We start from the raw sequence: 13,178 nt of genomic DNA, 5'->3' as shown, positions 1-13,178 counted from the left end.
TGCTAATTGCTAATACAACTGGATAAAAAGTAAGAGCAGAATGAGTTACGTTCCATTGATCCTCCTTCCCTTTGCTTCTTTAAGAAGACAGGGAATCAGGTGAGATTGCAAAAGAGAAATTGCGTATTCCATGATGTTTCAGTAGTCTTGCAGCATGACTCTTGCTTTACAAATAAAATGCAATAATCCCAGTGTGTTGCAAAGAGAACGGCCAGAGAAAGATGCAGTCTCCCTGGTGACCCCATTTACTGCTTCTGTTGCAATGGGAATTCTGCACGCTGTGGTGCTGTTTGGGTTGCTTCGTGGCATCTTGCTGTAAGCAGCAAAAGAAGCGTTGGATAGAAAGCAGCAAGATGAGTGATGGCTCTTGGCAGGTTCATTCATCAACAGCACTATTACTCATTTCATACATTGCCACCAGCTAACGTAGCAAAAACACGGCAAGGAAAACGTGCCTAACAAATGATTGCTTCATTTATTGAAAGGGTCGTGTACACCGGTGCAATAAGCTTTTACAAAGCACGTCAGTGCAGGAAAATGATCAGAAAGCTGTGGAATCAATGACAAAAAGGACAGGAGGGCCTTGATAGGTTGCCCCGTTCCCGTGTCCTAGGTAGGACGAACTTTCCTGTATCTTACTGCCACTCTTTAAGATGTACAATGATTAATTTTGAGAAAACCGGTTGAAAAGTTCCTGGTGTTTGTCAAACAGCACGTCGAAGCTAGCAAAAGGTTAATAATGCACCAGTCATGTTTTCCATCCGATAGTTGGTAATTAACAAATATCACGGCCAAGACACCTCAGATTAAGCAATCAAGAAGCCATAAAGAGATATCCAGTTGCAGTCATTCACATTTCAGCTCATTTGCTCAGAAAGAACCGTTCCGATCAGAGCAGGGTGCAGCGGCCAGGGCACCCCGCGCCGCTCACCTACAGCATGGCACGTGTGCTCGGCGCTCTGCAGCAGCAGCTGCACGCCTCCACCTCCAAAGGTTTTGTTCTCCTTTGTGGTATGCGAGCATTTCTCAGCGGTGAGTCAAGGCCAGGATTCCCCTACAGAGCGCCGTGCAGCACAGGGCAGCACCGTGCACCTGGCTTCGCCCTATCCAGTGGCTACTTAGGGTTTTCCAGATCTGCTTTCTGCTTGGAAAGAACTCGAGCCAAAATTCCTGACCGGTCATAGTTCACTTCATCATTAATAACTCGGGGAGGTCTTTTGTAAATTTCATATGCAGGGGAATGCTGGTAAGCACAATCACATCAGTGTTAAACAAACCAATGGTTAAAAACAGTCACTCTCGACTTAAATACTGCGAGCAAAAAGAAGATGTTGATCCCAAGCTTTTGAGCCTCGAGCAACTTGAAGTATCAGTGGAAGAACACCACCTGTGGAGCTTTGTCTTCCTTTAAATCTTTTTGTATATATACATATGAACAAAGAAACAGCCCACGACAAATCTAAAACCCCAGTTATGGTGGAGTTTCACTCTCCTTATTGTGCCGATACCTTCCTATCAGTTCTAAAGACACACAGACACGTGGTCATGCTCAGTCTGCATGAACACATTAAGGCTGAGCTCGTGATGCTTGATCTGCTTCGACACTGCTTCATGCTGGAGCAGATAGAAAGTGTGGTGACCTAAGGATGGTGAGCTAAGACAAGCAGACCTTCACGTTCATCTCCAGCGTTGTTTAGAAGAACTCTTCGCCACCCGCCAGATCCAAACTGTGATGACTAAGGTTGTTATCCTTAATGGATGCTGTGCAGTTCTGAGTTTGCTTGAGGCAGGGAGGGGGGAGGCAAGGAGGGAGCTGGGGGAGACGCTAGCAGGAGGTGTTCTGTGTAAGTGCCAAAGAAAGGAAAAAAAAAACAAACAGTAAGCAGATGCTTGCATGGTCCTGAAAATGCAGGAGAAAATTGGTAGTATGTGAAGTCACTGGGAAATTGGAAATGTCCCATTGGGTCAATGAGGGTTATGCCTGGGCATACTTGTACCCAGCTTTAACACCACAGCCTCACACTAAGAGTACTTATGCTGGGAACCATGAAACAGCTTGAGGAGAACTGCCAGAATCTGATTTCGTCCAGCTGGGTGGCGAGAAGGCGGTTTGGCTCCTACTCTTCCTCCTTTTCTTTATTTGCACTAGCTTCCACTGTCACGATCCTCCCCTCGCGGCCAGCCCTCAGCAAGAAGCCCGATGGGAGGAGTAAGGGTGCCAAGTTCCTCCCTGGCTGTTGGTGGGTGACTCACGGAGCTTCCCAGCCACCACCACCCCTTCCTGCCGGCGCTCGGCGAGGGCTGACTCAGGTGTGCCGGGAACCGCGCTCCCTGCGCCTTCAGTGGGGGCTACGTGGAGGGTGCCAGGAGGGAAAGGGACGTGTCGGAACTCGCTGCTTCGCCGGCAGCGAGGCTCCTTTTACATAGAGAGTGCTTTGTTCGGAGCTGGAAGGTAAAGAAGGAAATTCAGAGTCTCTGAACAGCTGCCGGACAGCGCCAAACGTTCCCAGTAGGGCCCAGTGAAAATCTCTCCTTGTGCTGTTGGGTGTCCCGCAGGGTTAGCGAGGTGACGGCCAGGGAAGGGAAGTTTCTCTTCCCCTGGCGCTTCCCCTGGATTCACACCGCACAGCCGCAGCTGAGCGCGGTCTGCCCGGGCACGCAGAGGGCAATCGCGCCCAACCACCACGTGGTGGGACTGAAGGGCAGCAGCACGCGACCCTATGTCCAAAGGATCCGCGTTCTGCAGGAAAAATAGCAGCTCTCAGGCCAGCCTTTTTCATCCCAATTAAACCTGAGTGGTGGTATAAGGACCAAAGGTCTGGGCTCCACGGATACCATCAAGCTAGAGAAGAAACACAGGAAACGAGCAGAATTCCTTTTTCTTTTCTGAAATATTTTATAGCAGTGTGCGGCACCAAAATCAGATTTAGATGAAAACAAGCTACCTCTCTTCACCTGGCCTATGAACCAGCAGATCCTACTCTACACGTCTGCTATTTCTCCTGGCTAGAGCATTTCCTATAGCCTGCTTTGTCCCCCAGTCCGTGAGGAAGACGTGGAAGTGGTGAATCATTTGAGAGCTAAAAAAAAAGACGTGTCATGACTGATCACTTCAGTCCTGCTGCTTTATCGAGCTCACAATTGCGTTTAATGTCCAGAGTGGCCTGTTCTGGCATGCCAGCATCACTTGGGGTTATGCTCTGCCTTCCTCTTCCCTAGATCTCTTTATTTTTTTTCACATGGCAGTGCTGATGACTTAAGACACATTTTATTTAACTCTTCTATTGGCAAAAGCTGCTGTGAGGTGTGCTTGCATGGGGCAGGCTGTGAACGTAATGGTCTCCCCATCTGCTTGCTTTAAAAGAAAGGGGAAAAAAAAAAAGGTTTAACCCCATCTGACAGCTGATGTAAGGCTCAGCCCTTCTCCCCTCCCCAGTAATCACATTATTCACTGGGATGGAAAAACAGAGCCGGTGTTCATTTCCTCCATTCCCACACCTTGCAACCCGGCACAAGCTCCTGCCACCTCTTGCCCTTCAGGGACCAATTACTGCAGGTGAAACCGAACGCAGGAGCAGTGTTGCTAGGGGTGGGAGGTGGGGACTGGGACTTAACGCAACTTTGGAAGCCCAGCAAGAAATCCAGATGGGCAACTGCAAGCCTCCTAGAAAGGAAAGCTGGGGGCGATTTGGAAATGGCATGTATAGGGGCTGCTGGGGCCGTCCCCAGGGCACGCAGCTTTGAGGAGGATGCTGCCTGCGCAGGAGTGGTGCAGCACCGGGGGCCTTCAAGCTTTATTCCTTGCAGTATTCTTTCCCATCCGTGTGGTGACACTGTCAGAATCCAACCTGTTACTGGAGGTAGATAGAGGGCGAGCTTGAAGAATTCGAACTCGGTGCATCTAGGCTTCTGTAGATGGGCCTCAGAGCGATGGAGTGGCTTGTGTTCTCCTCCTCATGCCTCTGACCCCTCTGTTCCCTCTGACTGAGACGGAGAAATGAGCCACAAACAGTTTTAAAAACATGTAAGAAAGCAAAAGCTGCTACCACGGAGGAGATGCAGGACAGCACCGCGTTCTCCCCGCTTCTTTATTTCTCAGTTTTCCTCCCTCAGCGCAGAGCACGTGGGCACAGCTCCCACTGTCTGCAAACATCTTGGATCTTGTGCGCCTGTATCACAACTTCTTCCTCGAGAAACAGCCCCTTTCCAGCTTTGTTCCTGTAATTACAGCGCGACACAGGATGGACGGGGAGAGGAGGGCCGTAATTAGGATCCGTTCAAAAAAGCATTTCCTGTGCTGAGCACAGATCTCCTGCCAGCGCTGCCGCTGCTGTCTCCCGACCGCTCATTCTGCACGCAGTGCCAGCTGTCACCAAGCCACGCTTCGCCTCCTTTTTGCTTTGTGCAAAACCTTGATTTTCCCTTTTTTTCCCCCCCCATCCCTTTCCCTGGTGGCACTGTCAAGCGAAGCTCGCTGTACGACGGCACTGCTCCGTGCGGCTCTAGCGTCTTTCATCTCAAGGTTTAATGCTGCATTCAAGCATTGCCTGTGAACTATCTACATTTTAATTTTTCTTCATTTTGTGGTTGGGCGCGCTCGTCTTTCTTGGGTTATTTTGTCACACTTTAGTCCAAAGCTGCGCCTTTGGAGACTGTGGATGCATTTCTCTCTGTGAATAGCTGCCATTTGCGGTGAGAGGTGTAGAAAAATGCGGCATTTTGACTCCTGGGAGCGTCCTGACGTTAAAGAACAGCCAGCGACCTGAAGATGCTCCTTCCAGAAGGGATTTTCCATGTTGGCAGACAAAGGACTGCTGTAGTTTCTGCAGCAATCTCCAAGGCAGTGGCTTCCAGTGCGGTGTAGAACCACGCCTACGATGGAGGAATAATCATAGAATCCTAGTATTGCCTAGGTTGGAAACGACCTTCAAGATCATCAAGTCCAACCTCAGTCTAACCATGCTGCCCTAACCCTAACAACCCACTGCATAGAATCGTAGATAAGGATGATTCCTTTTCCAAATCACCACATTGCAGGTTCCTGCAATGACAAACCCGTGTCACAACAAGAAAAATAGGTCAGGTTTTCCTTCAGTGTAACGCCTTGGGGACAGGCTGACATCTGAGATTCATGCAACTGATGCACCGCTTCCTTAATACTAATAAATTGTTTTTATGGGAAAGAAAGATCAGCACTGCTCCCCCGTCGGCGAGCTGAAAAGTGTAACATTGCTAAGCACATCTCTAACACTGAACGTGCAATTTGTAAAGCCTAGCATTTCCTAACACCTACCAGGTTGGATAAGTTGTTTTGTGTTTTTATTGTTTTTACTATTTGGCATCCAAATGTGCGCAGTCCGCGAAGCAGCGCTTAGCTTCCTCATTTGAATGATCCGTGCACAGTTGATCCCTGCTTTACAAATGGCATTCTGCTCACTCGTTGCTGGCTGCGTTGGTTCCGGGAGCTCATGGAGAACTGTGATGCTGTAGCTCTCTTCCTGCAGGCCTCATCCACACTACGTGTTGGTCTTCTTTCCTGACTTTCTTTCGTGTCCTCTTCTCTGAGGACAAGGCTTGATACTTCTTGCCCTGATAGAATCACAGGATCACTGAGGCTGGAAAAGACCTCTAAGATCAACCTGTCCAACCGTCCACCTACCACCAGCATTGCCCACCGAACCATGTCCCTAAGGATTATGTCCAACCTTTCCTTAGACACCTCCGTGACAGTGACTCCCCACCTCCCTGGGCAGCCCGTGCCAATGCATCACTGCTCCTTCAGAGAAGAAATTCTTCCTAATATCCAACCTGATGACACACTCACCATCTGAAACCCGTATAAAATAGATCTAAAAGGCATCCTATCAGGTCGCATGCTTGTCCCGCTGTGTCACTGCCTCGCTAATGCTGCTCCATGTGAGCAGGCAAGACTGTGTCAAAGATGAATGATCAAGGTAACTGAGCACCCATTCACGTGTTTTTCAGTTATCCCACATCTCGGGAACTCTCTCAGGATTCCAGAATCGGTTGGACTTACCTGAGCCTGCTCTACCTATTGAAACATACGGTTGCCAACAGTGTGGATAGCAGCAGGTAACCAGAGTTTCTAAGGAAAGAGAGGCCCTCTCCCATCTCGGTTTTAACATTGGAGACAGGTTCAGATCAAAACTAACCTCAGAATCTCAACCAAGTTCAGTCACCGGCCGCAAAGCAGCACCTGTGCCTGATGTTCCCAAGCATAAAACCTCTGCCTGTGTCACACGAGCAAAGGGATTTGGCAGCGGGGCCCTTGGAACAACTCAGGCTGAGACACAGTTGGCCCCTGGGCACAGAGCGGTGGCTGCAGGCTGTGACACTGAGCTGGGCACTGCCATGCTCTGAGCCAAACAGGTTTGCGTTGCTCAGCAAGATGACCTGCGGCTGACCCCTCCAGACACCGTCTCTGCGCTGCATGCTCGCAGACTAATGTTGTTTAGAGATTGGCCAAGCTCATGAGGTCATCTCATTCTTACAGACGCTTTTGGACTGCTGTGCGTGGCACTGGCGAATTGGCTTTGAAATACCCCTTGCATCCCACTTCCATGATGAAGACTCCATTCCCAGGGCCAAGTTCTCTGCACCGCTCCGAGCGTTCCCTTTTGGATGGTGGCTGCTCCGTGGCTGCTTGCCCACCCAGATGACGGCTTAGAAAATGGACGTGGATCTGCACTGACCTCTGCCTCAGGAAGCAGGTGAGTGCTGCAGCTTCTGCAGATGAGAAGCTTAAGGTCTGCTCAGCTCTCATGGCACTAGGAAAATCCCAGCGTGGCTCAGGAGGCTCGGATCAGGCCGCTCACTGTTCTTGCAGAGCCCTCCTGCCCTCGCCACGCAAACCCCAGCTCAGCATGACAGCGCCTTTCTTCACCCCAGACCGGTAATCAAACAATCAATGTGCAAATCCAGCCCAACCCAGAGAAATAATTTGCACAAAACAAAGCAGCAGGGTCGCCCGTCCAATAAGGCAGGGCAGACTGCTTTGATTTCTTCAGTTTTAAAGCGTTTCTTAGCAGGTAGGGCTGAATGCAGCTGATCTTTGCTGATCAGGGCGTTAGGTCTGTTTTTGCTATGCAGCGGTCTGTTGTTTTAAACAACAACCTGTTGGTAGCAGACCCGAGTGAAAAAGCACCAGGAAACAAGAGTTCCAAAGCTGCTCAGGAAGGCGGTGTGTTTGTTCAGCATTGCACGGATTTCTGTGTCAGAGGAGATGGTTGCACGCATCAAGCCATGAATTAGCCGAGGCTTTTTTTGTTTCTTTTGCCTCACCATTTTATCATCATTAAAAATTGCAGGCTCAGAGCTTTGAAATCGCTTCGTTGCGTTATTGTTGCAAGGGGAAGGTGTGTTTCTCTCGGGTAACGCAACTGGTTTCTGCCTCCACCAGAGTGCACAGCAGGAGGAGCCGGGAGCAGGTATTCCTGCAGCGCTGGAAAACAGCAGCAGCTCTGCAGGCACGTCTCTGAGTGAGATGCAGGCACTGCCTTCTGCTGTGGCTTGGCATGTGAAAGCAGCCCAGCCCAAATCCTGGCAACACAGACCAGCAGCTTAGAGATAATCCTCAAGGACCCAGTCTTTAAGAAAGGGGCTCATTTTTCCTCCCAGTTGGTCTCTAAGTATCTGCAGGTAGGAAATACAGCGGGAGCTGCTTATCAATGACAGTCATCTGTGTTTGTGGGTGTGAATCAAGGCTCAGCTGCACACAGGACGTTTGCTTATCCACAGCTATTTGAACACGGAAAAGAGCAGGCAACTTCTCAGAACCCAGCTTGGCAGGGGTGTTAAGGACCTGTCTCAGTGCAGCTGCCAGGGCCTTTCCTGCACATTCAGAGCCGCTCCAAACAGAGGAAAGACGTTCTGCGTGTGGTCCGAGGAAACCTCGGCGAGGAAGGTGCAGCCAGGCTTTGAGCTTCATGGGAAAGATATGAAAAAAAGCTATGAGGGATTGAGCAATGCCATGGCCAGGTACCAAACTGCAATGTGCAGGGAAGGAAGTGGCCAGCCTACGTTGTACCCGAGTTGGCCATGGCCATCCTTAGATGTGTGTTCCCAAAGCCAGCGACCAAACTCCTGCAGTCCTCAGTGTGAGCAGGTTTGGGTGTAATAACGTAGCCAACATTGTCCAAAGTAGTATTTCAGATGGGTGGGTTTTTTCCCACTGATCCCAACAATATACAGCTTTTTAGGTTCTTTTTAGTATGTTTTGGGTCTTGCAGCTGGCTCTGCGTTACAAGATTCTGCTCCCTCTGCTCTTGCTGTAATCTGGAGCTTGCGTGCTCTTGGGAGTGAAAATTATGCCCATTGTTCTACTTTTGTGGGTACTTGTGCTGCAGTTCACTGACTTGATCCGCAGCAAACCTGTTTGTAACTGCAGATCTCAAGTGGAAGATTGTTCAAAAGGTAAGGTGTGTCTCCCTGATTAGCTGAGTTGAAGTCACCTGACCCTGAACAAATAGTTCCTGACCTGAATTTTACGTTGACTTTATTTACTTAATATAGAAACGTTAAAATTGGGCTGCAGTGGGCTGTGTGCCTTTAACCGTTTCCTTTCTTTCCTATCATTTGTAGGCTGATGGAGGATCGAGCTTAGGAACAGTCGTGAAACACAGAGCTGTGCTGGGGATGTGGTGATGCTGCTGTCGCCTCAGTTTTCCTTTACGGATTCATCAGCTTGCCAGGTGGAGGGTTTCAAGAAAGCAGGTACATGCAAAGCTGTTACAACACCCAGTGGAAGCCCAAGGGGAGGGAGACGCTTACTCATGGAGCCGTACCACGGGCTGATGATTCAGAAGCCTGCGTGCCACCAGCTCTGCACAGCGAGCTTCCTTGGGAGGCAGCGCACGAGCAGGAGGAAGGTGCTGACTCTCCTGGTAGTGCTCACTCCTGGCACGAGGCGGTGGTGAAGTCAGGGCTCTATTTGCACTGTCACGCGATGCAATTAGGAAAGATCTGCTCCTTCTGTCACTGCTGTCTGAACCAGCAAGCCTGTATCGGAATGGAAACCGTCTCCGTGTGGGCAGAGGTGTTGACGGTGCCACTTGGTTGCCCAATAGGTTCCTGATTACATATTAAGCTGGTCCAAAGGGAAGAGGAATACTGTTTGCTCTAATGAAAAGATACAGTTTGTGGGCGAGGAGAAGGAAACCAGATCAATGGTCAGAGTTTCTCTGCTGGACTGTGACAGCTGGAAGAGCTTGGCTGCTGCTGCTAATTCTTGATAGGCATGTATAGACAAATAGCGTGTGAGCCATTCCTCCTCCTCGTGTGATCTTCACTGAGCTTTCTCTCAGCCTCCCTTTACCTATAATACATGCTATAGTGTTTGAGGAAGTCGGTCCATCATTCCAGTGGTAGTGTGGCATTTGCAGCTGGTGCCTGCATTGAGGCCTTGGTACTGGGGTGCGTCCACGTGCCCTCCTGCAGGCTCACCCAGCCTTGCCAGACTTGGCCCGTCCACTCGAGCAGCTCGCAATCTCACTTGGTTCTAGAAATCCGTATTTTCAGAGCAAAGGTCCGTGTGAAGAGGAAGAGTGATGAGGGAGACAACGTGAAATGGAAGTGCAAGCAGAAGGGAGAACATTTGTCAGAGCTGCTTGCGGAGCCATTGATGTGGCCACCAGCGCTGGGCTCCATTTACCTGCCCAGTTGCTGGGCCTGCCTGAATGTACCAGAGATTAGTAGGGCAGGAAAACACCTGCTTCCACTTAACCGATACAAGAGGAAACAAAAGGCAAGAAAAGCTATGGCCTGAGCAACGCAGGACTGGATGAAAGGTAATATGCAGCTTCAGATTGGCAGTTGGCAGCCATAACCCTCAATTTAAAGCAGCTGAGAGTCCCAGCTCTTTAGATCTGAAATCTTGCTGCTATGAAGATGAAAGACTTTGTTTTCCCTCCTTTTTTTTTTTTTTTTTCCCCTCCTCCCTTTTTTTCTTCTTCTTTTCATTCAACTGTGGCCAAATGATGAATAGGCAGATGGGAGTCCGGGCAAACCCAGGTGCCAGGCTGCTATGCTGGATAATAGGCAGCAAGGAGGGGCAGGTAACTGCCAGAAGGAAAGGCAGAAACATTCAGATCCTCATACACGAGCTCAGGGACCCCTTCCTCTTTCCCCTGGGGGAAGATGAAGTTGTCTGGGACTCTGATGTCCACAGAATAGGCTTCAGTGTAGACATGGGACTGACATTCTGGTGATAGAAAAGAAAGGAACTGAGTTTGGCGAGGGATGCTGCTCAGCATCTCTTCAAGCAGGGCTTTGAGGAAGGCTTTTTAAGTTTGAGTCTCAAAATTAATGTGTTGAACTGACTATTCAGAAGGTGAGCAAACCTGGGCTCAGCGTCGTTTGAAGTACGCCGTCAGGAGGCTCTTGGTTTTCCTCTGTTTGCTTTGACCGGAGCCAGAACGCTTCTTCTGGCTGCTAACAAACAGGTTACACCAGGGAGACCCACCACAACGCCGCAGACTGGGCCCCTTGAAGTGATTAAAGGCAGAGCCCATGGGGCTCTCTTTGGTGCCAGGGTAGGGTTTTTGTGCTTGTGTATAGGGTAGGGCAGGGAGGATGCCTTACCTTTCCCTTCTTCACCAGCTTGTGCCCCGCGGAAGTGTAATTTAAGCCTGGCAGATCGGACGGTTGGCCTTAAGTTTGTGTGTTTACAAAGAGGGGGGCAAACAGAAGGGAAGGACTGCAAGATTATAAAACTTTCTTTCCGTGTTCAAATAAAGCCTGACTCACCTGCCCACCACGTGTGTCATCACTGGAGCAGTAAAGAAACAGTGAAACGTACCTGAGACCTTGCACACCACCACTGGCTAAACGTGTTTTAGCTGCAGCGTTTGGCTGCATGCAAGCTGTCCCTCCAGGTTATTGTACTGCTGCAAAGAGCAATACGCTTCTCCCCTCCTCCTTTGCTTGCTTAACTTGTTAAGACATGGAAGGTTCCTCCTGCTATGACTCCTCTTCCTGACCTGACAGGTGGTGCCTTGAGCTGAACTTTGCTCTCACAAACAGGGCTGAGTTTCACAGATCAGCCTCCCATGGAGTGGACTCACCCATCTGCCCAGAACTTAGTAATTCCAGCAAGGTGCACTGCTGCGGCCGTGCCCGGTGCTGAGCCGAGTGCAGGCGCTCGCTGCACAAGCAAACAAGGTGCAAGGATTCCACGTGCTTAATCTCATGCCTCTAACTCTATAGACTGTGCAACGAGCTGCTGGGCACAGGTACGGAGATGAAAGAGGTGGAGGCGATGCAGGAAGTGATACTGCTGTCTGCAGCCCTCAGATGAAAAGAGCCAACACCTGTATGGATCTGCCCCGCTGTGACCCCTTCCTGCAGGGCTGTGCGAGGAACAAAGAGCTGTAATATTGGATCAGAAGTCCGGCGTGCTTGGCAGCCTGTTTTCCGCAGCTACATGATAGGAACTTAGCAAAAAGAAAGAGGAATGAGCTGCTAAGAAGAATGGCTGTGAGACGGTTTGTTGATAGGAGGTGTTTCTTCCCAACATGAGTAGTGCTCCATTGGAACCCTGTGGCGAGGAGCACTGCATCCTTTCTTTATCCAGTCCAAAGCCGTTCTCTATAGCAGTGGTTTGTGTTTTCATGTGAGCATCCACTTCCTACCAAACTTTTGGTGTCAGTGACATCCTGTGGTGTAGGGCTGTATGGATCTGTACCTGGGTTTGGGGTGGTTTTCGGGGCAGGGTTCCCACCTGCTTTAGCTTATCTGCATTTATCCGAGGAGGAATTATTGATGTGTTTGGTGTGCTGCCGAGTGCTCGTGGCCCAGATGCAGCCCATTCGTTCCAATAACGGCAGAAACGAACGTTTCAGCAGTAGGTGTAACAAGCAGCACGTTAATCTTTTTAAAGATGAAAAATATGTAATGAGGTCCTCTCTGCTGTGCTTCATGGAGATTTATAAAGTGCGGAGCCAACACCTTCAGCAGAAATACATCATTACAGCGTGCCAGGAATTAAATCTCATGTCTTAGGTAGCTTATATTTCTGGCATTATAATAAGTGAATAAATAGACACAGAAGGCAGGCAAGGGTTTGTCCAGTCTGCTGGTGTCACCTCTTGTGTTCAGGCTTGACTTTCCGAGGCCATAAAGCCGTGGTGAAACCTCACTTCAGCATCATGGGAAACCATTTGTTTACTATTGCTGCATTAGAAAAGAATAGGAGAGGCTCAGCTGGCTGGATCATTATAAGGCACCAGTGGGTATTGTATGGCTTAGTCCTCTCCTTAATGTTCTTATGCTGTAAATCATTTATTGGGAACTTGGGTACGTCTGAGTCCAGCCGGTACATAACTATTTCTGATATAAAGGGACTGTTTGGAGTTAAACAACTTTTGAAGAATAGAAATGAAAACTGTTTTCAGTTTCACAGGCTTATGTGGCAGTGTAATCCTCCTGCTGTAAATAGCTGTACTGATGGAAATAGGAAGGCATGAAAAATCAAAGCACTGGGCTGGAACACAATAGAGTGGATGTTCTGGCTCTGCTACAGATTTTTCTATATGATGTTAAGCAAGTCACTTCGGCTCTGTTAATCCCTCTGGTTCAATTCCTCCCATATAAAAGTGTGCTTATTCTTTATAGACAACTTCAGGCCAACATCATGACTGTTGTAAGGTACACGGGCACGGTGCCGATGGGCTGAATAATATCCCAGACACGAAGCCGAGCCTCATCCCAAAGACAGATTGGAGGTTCGTTACATTAACATATATGAGATTGTCAAGGGGGATCTTTAGGGATGTCAAAGAATTTTGCAGACAAAATCAGCATCGCTCTCATTACAATGCCAGAAGAAAGTCTCCCTGGCCTGCAGCTTCCAGTGTGCAAAAGATGAGAAAATAACCAGCCCGAAGCAAGGTACAACAGCCACACACAGGTAGGACTGAGATGACAGAGAAGTGTTTAGGATTACCATCAAACAAGTATGTCATATGTAAATATTCTCTGTTTGCAAACAAATGGCTCTTGTGTACTAACCAAGGCCAGGGTGTAGATTATTGCTGATAATAAGTTTGCTGTTGTTGTTGTTGTGATAACAGAGAGGCTTGTTTGCAGGCTTTCTTGGTCTTATTCTGCAGAAAGACATGGTTGACTTATTCCATCACAAAACTCAGTCTTCTGTGTTGCCC

At 49.1% G+C, this 13,178-nt stretch overlaps 1 long non-coding RNA gene across 1 annotated transcript in view; it reads left to right on the top strand.

Moving 5' to 3' along the window:
* LOC110408710 overlaps positions 299–13,178 on the top strand; it is a 30,868-nt gene continuing 17,988 nt past the window's right edge. Inside the window, exons 1-2 of the long non-coding RNA XR_002444510.1 lie at positions 299–8,433; positions 8,602–12,925. This is a non-coding gene — a long non-coding RNA (uncharacterized LOC110408710). The remainder of the gene's footprint in view (positions 8,434–8,601; positions 12,926–13,178) is intronic.

The sequence above is a fragment of the Numida meleagris genome, chromosome 20 (assembly GCF_002078875.1).
Source record: "Numida meleagris isolate 19003 breed g44 Domestic line chromosome 20, NumMel1.0, whole genome shotgun sequence".
NCBI classification, from domain to species: Eukaryota; Metazoa; Chordata; class Aves; order Galliformes; family Numididae; genus Numida; species Numida meleagris.
This window is presented reverse-complemented; position numbering and strand designations above follow the sequence as displayed.